The sequence below is a fragment of the Pongo abelii genome, chromosome 23 (genome assembly GCF_028885655.2).
Source record: "Pongo abelii isolate AG06213 chromosome 23, NHGRI_mPonAbe1-v2.0_pri, whole genome shotgun sequence".
Taxonomy (NCBI): Eukaryota; Metazoa; Chordata; class Mammalia; order Primates; family Hominidae; genus Pongo; species Pongo abelii.
The window spans coordinates 56,212,364-56,224,798 of NC_085929.1; the positions used below are offsets into that span (position 1 = coordinate 56,212,364).

The window sequence follows — 12,435 nt, forward strand, 5'->3', positions numbered from 1 at the left end:
TAATGAGTATTCTGCTGATATTGGAAGATTACAAAAATCATACAATAAAAAGTTACTAGACAAGAAAAGAGGCAAGAAACTATGATGGGTGATCAGAAGAAAAAACATATATGATAGAAGTAGACCCACATGAGATCCTTATATTGGAGTTAACAGACAAGATTTTAAAATAATTGTCATTACCCATGTTTAAGAACATAGAGAAAATGGATGAAAAAAATGGAGAACCTTAAGACAGAATTGGAATCTATAACAACACATCAGATGTTCATTCTAAATTGAAAAATACAATAGAAGAAATCTTAAAAAGCAATATCTAAAAAATAGAAAGTAAAATAAAATAAATGAACCCAATGGTGTCTAGTTGGTGACATAAACACAGGAAGAGTGGTTACTGCAAACATTAAAATACAGAAATTCAGCTGCACACCCCGGGTGAGATCTGCCCTAATGACAAAACTTACTGCAGAAACAAAAGCCTGAAGCCATTTTCTGTCATCCCAGTGCTTCCCGGTGCTAAGACCGATATTCTAAGTTCCTATGCTTGGGCTGTGGGGAAAATTCTGTCAGCGTCAGTGAGAAATGGGATTTGGGGCATCAGTGAAACAGGAGATACAAACGTCCTATTCGTGAAATTAAATAAAGACAATGTAGCCCTGAATTTGAAAAATAATTGTCACAAGAGGTCATGAGGAATTTTTATCTTTAAAAAATGCCTATTCACTGACTGGGTACAGTGGTTCATCCCAGCACTTTGGGAGGCCAAGGTGGGCAGATCACTTGAGGTCAGGAGTTCGGGGCCAGCCTGGCCAACATGGCAAAAGCCCCATCTCTACTAAAAATACAAAAATTAGCCAGGCGTCATGTTGCATACCTGTAATCCCAGCTACTTGGGAGGCTAAAGCAGGAGAATAACTTGAACCCGGGAGGCAGAGGTTCCAGTGAGCTGAGATCATTCCACTGCACTTCAGCCTGGGCGACAAAATGAGAACCCATCTCAAAAAAAAGAAAGCCTATTCACCAGCTTTGTCTTTTGAAAAGGTCTTGAATGACTGACCAAGTCAACAGCAAAGAGTATAAATCATAGTACTTAAATATCATTCCCATTAACACAGACCACCATTCCTCAAAAAAATCACTGTCTCCAAGGCGGGGGCAGAATAAATACAACATGAGCCTAAACATTTTTTCGGGACTGGAAAACAAAGACATAACAAAGACTAAAAAAAAATCTGTCAAAGATATCAAGTGTCAATTATTATCAATGATAATAACTGCAACGTATTGAAACATATCAAACAAGTCCACTTGTGTGAATTTATAAAGTCGCCCAGAACAAAATCTCATTGGCTGTCTCGGGAGAATGCTAACGAAGCTGCTGATTGAGTTGAAATGGGAAATAAAAATAAAGACTCAAGCATTTATTCTGCCTTTCCTGTGAAAACTGTACTTGAGGGCAGCCAAGTAGTTGATGAGAAGAAGGTTCTCTTTATAGACATATCCTAGGGAGAAAAGAAAAGAGGCGTAACAAACATCGAACATTAGAATATTACCTTTTTAAAATTCCTAACAGATGAATACATCCAGGTAGTCATCACTGACGCTTCTGATTATCTTCAAACAGAGGCAACCAGACATGATGTGCCCCTAATGGAGGCACGCGTCAGCCCTGAGGACTGGTCTTGTCAGAGACGTCAAACCTGAATCTCAAGACTCAAAGTCTGACTCCATCCCGAAGGCGGAGGCCAGGGTTGCAGCCAGCACAGCCCAGCCTGGGGCAGCTCTACGGGACAATGGTCCAGTGTCTTCACCAATACAGAGTGAAAACTGCAATGAAAAAAAGAGACAGAGGAGGAACATAGCATCATGAGATACCTAAGTGACATATACCAACCAACCACAGTTCCTGGACCTACTTAGATCACAATTTCAACAAATAAACTGAAAAAAAAAAAAATACTGTAAGGCAATCAGGAAAACTCGAGCACTGACTCAATACCTGATGCTATGAGGAAATTACTATTAAGTTCTAGGAGTAGCCGGGCTTGGTGGCTCAAACCTGTAAGCCCGGCACTTTCGGAGGCCAAGGCCAGTGGATCACTTGAGCCCAGGAGTTCAAGACCAGCCTAGGCAACATAGCAAGACCCCGTCTCTAAAAAATGTTGTTTTTAATTAGCTGGGTGTGGTGACAAGCATCTGTGGTACCAGCTACTCAGAGAGCTGGAATGGGAGGATCGCTTGAGCCTGGGAGGTGGAGGCTGCAGCGAGCCGTGATTGCACCACTACACTCCAGCCTGGGTGCTGCCTCTTTGCTCCTTGAATGTGGCTGTGATGTCTGGAGCTGTGGGAGTCATCTTGCCACCACGAGTCTTCCAGCAAAGACAAGAAGAGCAACATAAGGGAACAGAGTGGGCTGATGGAAAAAGCTCAGGCTCTGGAAATCCTGGAACTGTACGCCTGAATCTTCTTACCATGTGGTATCTTATTGCCTGGGTTCTTGCAATTCAGGCTGCCTGTTCTTGAAGACAAGTTTGTCCTAAGTAATTTAAAGTCTTTGCTTCTTGTCGATAAAATTAAAGTTAGAGAGGGCTCCTTCTTGTATTCCCTAGACATACCACTGGCACCTTCAGCCTGGTCACCACCACTCTCTTGAAAGCTGTGTGGACACGCAGAGACAGATACCATCCGGGCAAACGGGCATTCCTGTTTGTGCTGTTTAAAGTGCGTGTTGTACTTTAAACCAGCGGTCCCCAGCCTTTTTGGCACCAGGGACCGGTTTCATGGAAGACGATTTTTCCACGGAGTGGGGGAGGGAGGGGGATTGTTTCAGGATGATTCCAGTGCATTACATTTATTGTGCACTTTATTTCTGTTATTATTTACATTGTGATATATAATGAAATAATTACACAATTCACCATAATGTAGAATCAGTGGGAGCTCTGAGCTTGTTTTCCTGTAACTAGTTTGTCCCATCTGGGGGTGATGGGAGACAGTGACAGATCATCAGGCATTAGATTCTCATAAGGAGCCACAACCTAGATCCCTCACATGCACAGTTCACAATAGGGTTCGCACTCCTATGAGAATCTAATGCAGCTGCTGTCTGACTGGAGGTGGTGCTCAGGAGATAGGTAATGCGAGCAATGGGGAGCAGCTGTAAACACAGATGAAGCTTCACTGGCTCACTCATCTCCTGCTGTGCTGCTGGGTTCTAACAGGAAATGGACGGGTGCCAGTCCATGGCCTGGGGGCTGGGGATCCATGCTCTAATCCAATGGTCTTCACATGAGGAAGGGGGGTCAACTGCGCCCTCCAGGGGACATGTGGCATTGTCTGAAGACATTTCTGGCTGCTGCTGCTGCTGGAGAGTTCTGCTTGCATATAGTGGGTGGAAACCAGAGTTGCGACTCAGTTTTCCCCATTGCACAGGACAGCCCCTCCACAGAGATTATCCGGCCCACAGTGTCAACAGCACCCAGGCTGAGAAGCCCTGCCCAGATCATACACCAAGGCACAGCGTGGGGCATCTGTACACAGCACGCTGTGGGTATACTCAGAGTTGAGAAACAACACAAGCTCATTACCCAGGTCCACGCAGGGCATTCCGGTCTGAGAAACCTCCTGGCCAGATAATGAAAGGAGGGGCCAAAGGAGGAAGCAACTTCAGCCAATCGGGGATGCCCTAGGCCTGCCCTCTTCCTTTGTCTTCCCTAACTTAAAAAGAAGTGATGTAATTAATCAAATACTGCTCACACATTCCTGAAGGCCTCTCTGTGGGGAGGCAGCAGGGTGCCCTTCCTCCCCTTGTCTGCTGAAGCTGGGTGCAGCCCTGGGCCCTGCCAGCCATAACCCACTGAGACTCTGCCACTGCAGGATGGTGTGCCAGGGCCATGCTTAGGTCCTCTCTGGCTCTGGCATTATAGCATGGTGTGATTCTGTGCACATAAACAATAAAACCATTAGGCCAGGCACAGTGGTTTATGTCTGTAATCCCAGCACTTTGGGAGGTTGAGGTGAATGGATCACTTGAGGTCAAGAGTTTGACACCAACCTGGCCAACATGGTGAAACCTTGTCTCTACTAAAAACACAAAAATTAGTCAGGCGTGGTAGCAGGCAACCATAATCCCAGCTACTTGGGAGGCTGAGACAGGAGAATTGCTTGAACACGGGAGGTGGAGGTTGCAGTGAGCTGAGATCATGCCACTGCACTCCAGCCTGGGCAACAGAGCAGGACTCAGTCAAAAAAAAAAAAAAAAACCGTTAAACTTTGCTCTCAAGGAGTGTGGCATTCATCTGGGGGACCTTCATAGATGAAATAGAGCATGAGTCAGATCAGGGAGATTTCAGGGTAAAGCCATTGGTGCAGCCTATGTGTCAGGTGGAACCAAGGGCATGGAGGATTTTACTGCAAGTATTTTACTATTATTTAGCCATTCTGACATTTCACAGATCATATGCCTTCACAATGATGTATAATTTTATTTTAGGGACATTTAGTGAAAGGGATGGATTATGACTCTGTTATAGTGGAGACATCACATTTTGGTCACCATAGACAAATGGTAAAAAACTCAGTCTTGCATTGCCTGCCGCTGCCTGCATGGGCTGTCTGTTTCCTCCCACATATGAATAGCTGCTAGGGTCTGAACACTACTAGTGTTCCCCCAAAATTCATTTGTTGACATCCTCACCCCCCAGGTGGTATTGTTAGGAGATGGGGCCTTTGGGAAGTGATGAGATCATGAGGGTGGGGCCCCCATGAACGGTATTAGTGCCCTAGAAAAGGGACCCTGGAGAGCTCCCTCGCCCCTTCCACTATATGAGGACACAGAGAGAAGGCACCGTCTATGAACCAGGAAGTGGGTCCTCACCAGACACTGATCTATGAACCGGGAAGCAGATCTTCACCAGATACTGACTATGAACCAGGAAGCAGATCCTCATCAGACACTGATCTATGAAGCAGGAAGCAGATCCTCACCAGACACTGATCTGTGAACCAGGAAGTGGGTCCTCACTGGACACTGATCAGTGAACCAGGAAGTGGGTCCTCACCAGACACTGATCTATGAACAGGAAGTGGGTCCTCAGGAGACACTGATCTATGAACCAGGAGGTGGGTCCTCACCAGACATTGATCTATGAACAGGAAGTGGGTCCTCAGGAGACACTGATCTGTGAACCAGGAAGTGGGTCCTCATGAGACACTGATCTGTGAACTAGGAAACAGGTCCTCACCAGACACTGATCAGTGAACCAGGAAGTGGGTCCTCATCAGACACTGATCAGTGAACTAGGAAGTGGGTCCTCACCAGACACTGATCTATGAACCAGGAAGTGGGTCCTCACCAGACACTGATCTGTCAGCCAGGAAGTGGGTCCTCATGAGACACTGATCTGTGAACTAGGAAACAGGTCCTCACCAGACACTATATGTGCTGCAGCCTTGCCTTGGACCTCCAGCTTCCATAACTGTGGGAAATAAACTTCCGTTGCGTATAAGCCCCCAGCCTATGGTATTTTGTTACAGCAGCATTAAACAAACCAATACAGTGGCCATCCCCTTTATAACTGTATATTTTGTGCTGAAACTAAATTGTGATTTTCCTGACTGTAAAAAGAGTGTAAAGACTTCATGCAATTCCTAAAGTAAAAAAAAAAAAAAAAAAAAAATTCCAGGCCACTTTAGCATTCCCTGGCGGCTTTGCAATCAATCCCATCTTTCACTCAGTGCACCAGAGATTCAGCAAGGGGTTGAAGTCATCTCTTGCCTTCTAATCTCTAAATCTATGCCAGATCAAATGGGCACAATAAATACCAGCACTTTTGAGCTAGAGACTCAGAGTAATTGCATTACAGGCCTGGCCAGCCCAAATGTTTGGGGATCTGGGATAAATAAAAAAGAAATAGCTTGTGAAGTGATCTCCAGTGTTCCATTCCTGGACTGTGCTGAACCCTGCTATTCTATTTGCATGATTTAGCGAAAGGAAGTTTTCATTGATATGTAAATAGTAATGCAAGTAGTTTACACTGGAAAACAAAAGCCGGGAGCACTGCCTATTATATTTTATAGCCTTTTGACTACAGCCTTTGTTGCCGCCAGAAAACACAACAGCAATTATACTGGACCTACAATTTAAATAGCTCTGGCTCACACAAGTGTTTCAGGAATAACATTTAACAATGGAATTACTTTGCCATTTGCATATGGTGTTCTTGTTTGAAGGTGTATTCTGAATTTATTGGGCATTTTTATTAGCCCTCAGTGTTGAGTTGGTATGTGGATCTTGTAAAGAGAAAAAGGTCTTCGGCAGAGAAGACTCTGAGTGCATGAAGATAAATGGCACCCACTGTTTCAGAAGGTGGCTTAGAAGGACAGTTCTGAGTGCACATGTTTCACTATTATGGGATAGAGAGGACATCCGTTGCATATTCAGACCTCTGTGAGGGTGTCCAGATGACCCCAGTACTTCTTAGACTCAACTCCTTGAAGAGCGCCATTGGTCTGAGCTGCAAGTAAGGGTCTGTGGAGGACAGGCTTGTGGGTATTAGACACTTGTATTCATGACCCAGAGTCCCGTGCCAGCTGCACGAAGCAGGTGAAATCACCTTTGCAGAAATTTTATCAGTGTGAAAATTATGACAGTGAAAGAGATCTGATGTCACCCACCCCACTCTTGCTTTTAGCTCTCAAGCTGCCTTAATTAGTCCTGGGCTTAGACCTAACTAACTTTGGAAGACCTTTAGGTTATAGTTTAAATGATAATAGGCCTTCCCCAAAGTTCAATAGCTTTTGCCTTTGTAAAGCTAATGAGAGAGCCTCCGGCTAGGTGAAGGAGAGGCACCTGAGTCCTGCTAAGACGCAGGCATAAAGGATTACCAGCCATTATTCTAGAGGTCACAGGACATCCGACTTCACCGATTACTCCCGCAGATAACATCACTAGAGTAGAACCTAAGATGGGTCTTTTGAGATGTCTTTTCAGGTTTTTTTGCATGTCTGATCCACATGGTTCCACCTGGAACTGCCAACCACTCCTGTGGCCCCACCCACAGGCAACTCAACTCTAGAGGACAGCTCCCACCCACTACGATTTCATCTCCACCCCAGCCAATGAGCAGCAAGCACCCATTTTCCAGCTACCTCAGCTTCCACCCCCTATGATTTTACCCCAGCCAATCAGCAGCAAGCACCCATTTCCCAGCTACCCCAACTCCCATTCCCTATGATTTCATCTCCATCCCAGCCAATCAGCAGCGAGCACCCATTTCCCAGCTAGCCCAGCTCCTTCCCCCAAACTACCTTTGAAAAACCCCTAATCCAGGAGCCTCAGTGAGATCAATTTGAGTAATAACTCGGTCTTCCACATGGTATGGCTGGTCTTGCCTCAAACTCTTTCCTTACAGCAATGCCGTGGTCTTTATTTGCACAGTGGGCAGAAAGAACCCCCTGGGTGGTCACAGCAGCAGGTGGAGATGCCATCTCAGTGTGTCCAGGAGGCCTGCACCTTCTTGTGCCCCCCAGAACAGCAGAGTCAGCATTACTGAGAGCTTGATGGAACTGCAGAATCTCAGGCCCCTCCCCTGACAGATCTGCTGAGTCAGAATCTGCATTTTAACAAGATCCTCAGATGGCTGGTGACCACACTAAAGTTTGAGAAGCACTGCTGTTATCTAGAGATAATTGCAGTATTACCAGGAGTGAGAAATACATTTACATGGAAACCAGTTACCCATATGTTAGATACAGTAAGTTCCTCTTCAAAGGTGTAACTTGTTCAACTTCCTTGTTGTTTGTTCCTGAGAACAACTTCCTTGTACCTCCTCACCCCTAGTTACCTGCTTAGTTACCTGCTTTGTAAACAAGTCTTCCCACCAGTCCTGACCTGTAACGCACATCCCCCTTTCCCTTCCTTATTTGGGAAAAAATTCACAATAGCCATTTGAGTCAGCTTAGATTGTGAAGTCCAACCCCAGCCCGTGGGGGCATAATGACACAGAGGTTGGGACTGCGTTAGAGATAAAAACTCCTTTCCTCTTTTCTTTGGTGTGCTCTCGCAGCAGCCAAGAGCACAAGCAACACCCTTCTGCAGAAGTAAATTTGCCTTGCTGAAAAGTCTTTCGAGTGCTCATTTTCTTTGCAACTCCGAGCTCTTATTTCCAACACATATATGCATATGTGGTGTATTAGTCCATTCTCACACTGCTATAAAGAACTACCTGAGACGGGGTAATTTATAAATAAAAGAGGTTTAATTGATTCACAGTTCTGCATGGATGAGGAGGCCTCAGGAAACATATAATCGTGGTAGAAGGGGAAGGGGAAGCAAGGCACATCTTATATGGACGCAGGAGAAAGAGAGAGAATGCAGGGAGAAGTGCCGCATAGTTTTAAACCATCAGATCTCCTGAGAACTCACTCACTATCACGAGAATAGCAAGGGGAAACTCTGCCCCCATGAGTCGATCACCTCCCACCAGGCTCCTCCTCCAACACATGGGGATTACAATTCAGGAGAGATTTGGGTGGAGACACAGAGCCGAACCATATCATATGCGTACACCAAACTCAAAGTTTAATGACAGATTACTTACTCTTATTATGGCTGATGAACTAAGATATTTTCTGTCCCACTCCATTTCATTCTTTTGTGTTTTAAAATATCGGTAACAACTCTCTCAATCAATTTCATAACCTACTAACGGATGGTGACTCACAGTTGCAGAAACTCTGCTCTAGAATTTCAGTTTGGCAACGTGAATATCTGGACTGCCTCCTGAAGACAAAAAAAGAAATCAGATAAGAATTGTCTTAATTAAGTGCATCCATTAACTAACAAATAAAGCAAGTAATGCCTGAGCCAAAAACTAAAGGGAAACAAGAAAAAAAGAGATGGGCAGAGCATGAAAGCCAGTTTTTACCTTGAGGTCATTTGTGGTGAACTTGAACTTTGTCAGGGCCTTCAAGAAGAAAGAAGGCAAAACCAGAATCTTCCCAAGATGGGGACATCACATGAGACCCTCCCTCCCTAACAGGACCTTATGGATGAAATACAAATGCCCAGTCTCCACAAGACAGTGCAGGAAGAGGTCTGTCTCTAAATATGTAGGAAGGGAAAATTTCCTTCTAAGTATTCTTAACAAAAAGTCAGTTCTGGCGTGGATTAACAGCCCAAACTCGCTAACTGCATGATCCAAACAACATGTCAACTAAGCTTTCATGTTAAAGAGGCTCTCGACTGTATTTCCCTCCAAATCCCCAAAGACATGTCAGCCTAAAGTAATCAAACTGCTCAGGATCCAGGTTTCTTCAAGCACAAAGTGTGAGGACAGCCATCCAGGGACATGGGACACCAAAGAATGGTGAGTTGTGCTCCCCGTGTGGGTAGTGCTCCCCGTGTGGGGAAAGGTGAGGACCAGTTATATAGGCAAAAGCAGAGGTGCTGAACAGAGTTACAACATTTTCCATAATACGAACAGGAAAGATTTGATTGGCTACTCTCATTTTATTTTAGAGACAGAGTTTTGCTCTTGTCCCCCAGGCTGGAGTGCAGTGGCACGATCTCAGCTCACTGCAACCTCCACCTCCTGGGTTCAAGCAGTTCTACTTCCTCAGCCTCCTGAGTAGCTGGGATTACAGGTGCATACCACCACACCCAGCTAATATTTGTATTTTTAGTATAGTGGAGTTTTACCATGTTGGCCAGGCTGGTCTCCAACTCCTGACTTGAAGTGATCTGCTCACCTTGGCCTCTCAAGTGCTGGGATTACAGGCGTGAGCCACTGCGCCTGGCCTGATTGGCTACTCTTGATTGCACTCTTGGAGGGTTGCCTAACATGTTAATGTAGAGAAGTAACAGTCACAAGGGTCTACTCTCTAGTTTGAATGAGGAACAGGTAGTTGGGGTCATGTACAACATCTCAACACACAGGTCACGAAGCAACGATCATACCTCAGGGAAGAAAAACAGCCACGTTATATGATTCCATTTCTAGGGCTTAACTTTTGCCCTTGGCATGATGAATTTGGAAGGTCCTGAAATTTTATTTTCTTTTCACAGAGACAAACACAAATTCTTTCTGGAGTAAACCACTTCCATCCCAGGACTATGGGACATCTCATAGGAAAAGTTTCAAAACAGTAAGCATTTCCTGGTGAACCAAATCACAAAGTAGACAAGGAAAAAGGAACAGTGAGCAAAAGCTGGCAGAAAAAAATGACGAACAGAATTAAAAACAGTAAAAGACCCAGACCAGTAACATGTTCCAAGAGATAAAGACAGATTGTGAAGGTGAGCAGCAAGCAAGCAGAGTTTGAGAGAAGCAAATGTAACCCCTGAAAATGAAAAACATCACTCTCGGAATTAATAATTCACAGGACAGATTTAATGCCTGATTAGGTGAAGCTGAAAAGGGAGGAGGATGAGGAAAGGAGGGAGAATTAATAAGTTAGACATTAAATCAGAATAAATTATACAAAAATACATTAAGACAGAGATGGAGACTAAGAGGGGTCAGGAAGCACAAAGGCAGAGTGAGAAGGTTTAACACACATTTAATTGGAGTGCCCAGAAGGAGATGAAAAGAGACAGACGGTATTTTAAAAGATAATGGCTGGTAAATTTCCAAAAAAATAAACCCTATAAAATAAATTAAACATATCAAAAAGGCCAACGACTTCCAAACAGAATACATATGAACGTAACTTACACAGAGAAACATCATGGTGAAATTATAGATCACCAAAGATAAAGGGAAGATCTGAAAGTAGCTGGAGAGAAAAGAGAGAGAACTTTCCAAGAAGGTTTAGGCCAAACGCTGATTTATCAGCCTCAACAACAGAAGCAACAAGCTGAATGAGATCTACAATGTGTTGAGATAAAATAACTGTTAATATAGAAGTCTATCACTGGAAATAACATCTTTCAACAAGGATGAAATTTAGACTTTTCAGAAAACCCAATATATACATGGTGTGCACCAATATACCCTATCTACAATCAGTATAGAATTAAGTATATATTTCATACAGAAGGACAGCATTATCAGAAGGAAGGTCTGAAGTGAAAGAGAAGAAAGAAGTACAAAGAAATTGGCAAATGTGGGATAAACTTACCTCTGCACAACTATAGTAATAATATCTTATAGAGTTACAAAAAAAGAAATATTGGATTTTTGACACCTAAGGTAAATAAGTCAGAAAGAGTTGATTAGAATATTCTGAGGTTTCTGTAATACATGAAGAAGGTTTAGGAGATTGATTTTATAATTTGATTAATTAAGTGTATGAGTGACAAAATTTGTAGATTAATCACCAAAATAATAGAAATATAGTGTACAATGCCCAAACTGTTAGAGAAAAGTTTTAAAGGGAAAAAAGTCACTGCAGAATAAAGTAAAAATGGAGGGAAAACAACTAAAGAAAGATTAGAAAAAAAAACAACATATGAGTGTGATTATACTGTCAGACCTATTACCGATTCACACAAATGTACACAGCATAAAAACTCCATCAGAAAGACAAAAACAATCAGACTATAGTCAATAAAATTCAACTATATTTCACTAACAAGAGTATGTTAGGTCATTCTTGCATTGCCATAAAGAAATATCTGAGGCTGGGTGCAGTGGCTCATGCCTGTAAATCCCGGCACTTTGGGCGGCCGAGGCGGGTGGATCACCTGAGGTTGGAAGTTCAAGAGCAGCCTGGCCAACATGGTGAAACTCCATCCCTACTAAAAATACAAAAATTAGCTGGGCATGGTGGTGGGCACCTGTAACCCCAGCTACTCAGGAGGCTGAGGCAAGAGAATTGCTTGAGCCTGGGAGGCAGAGGTTGCAGTGAGCGGAGATCTTGCCACTGAACTCCAGCCTGGGCAACAGAGCAAGACCCCATCTCAAACAAAAACAAAAACAAAAACAAACAAACAAAAAAACCCAAATATCTGAGACAGGGTAATTTATAAAGAAAAGAGGTTTAAATGGCTCACAGTTCCGCTGGTTGTACAGGAATCATGGCGGCATCTGCTTCTGGGGAGGCCTCAAGAAGCTTCCAATCACAGCAGAAGGCAGTGGAAGAGCAGGCACATCACATGGCAAAAGCATGAGAGAGCAAGAGAGCAAGAGAGAGAGAGAGAGAAAGAAATGCCACACACTTCCAAGCAGCCAGATATTGCAAGATGTCACTTGCTATTGTGAGGACAGGGACTATTGTGAGGGGATGGGGCTAAACCATTCATAAAAAATCCACCCGCATGATCAACCATCTCCCACCAGGCTCCAGCTCCAATATCAGGAATTACAATTCAACATGAGATTCGGGCAGAGATATATATCCAAAATATACCAAAGAGTAATAAGAAAAATATAAAAGCATAGGAAAGTTGAAAGATAAAAATTATATAGTGAATCTAGTTATATTCATATCAGA

At 43.7% G+C, this 12,435-nt stretch overlaps 1 long non-coding RNA gene across 1 annotated transcript; it reads right to left on the reverse strand.

The window, feature by feature from the left end:
- Positions 1–369: 369 nt before the first annotated feature.
- On the reverse strand, positions 370–12,125 carry LOC129052761 (uncharacterized). Its single transcript, XR_010139550.1, has 3 exons — positions 11,996–12,125; positions 8,601–8,782; positions 370–1,827 (listed from the first exon to the last, which is right to left on the reverse strand). It is a non-coding gene; the product is annotated as an uncharacterized LOC129052761 (long non-coding RNA).
- Between the last annotated feature and the right edge of the window lie 310 nt (positions 12,126–12,435).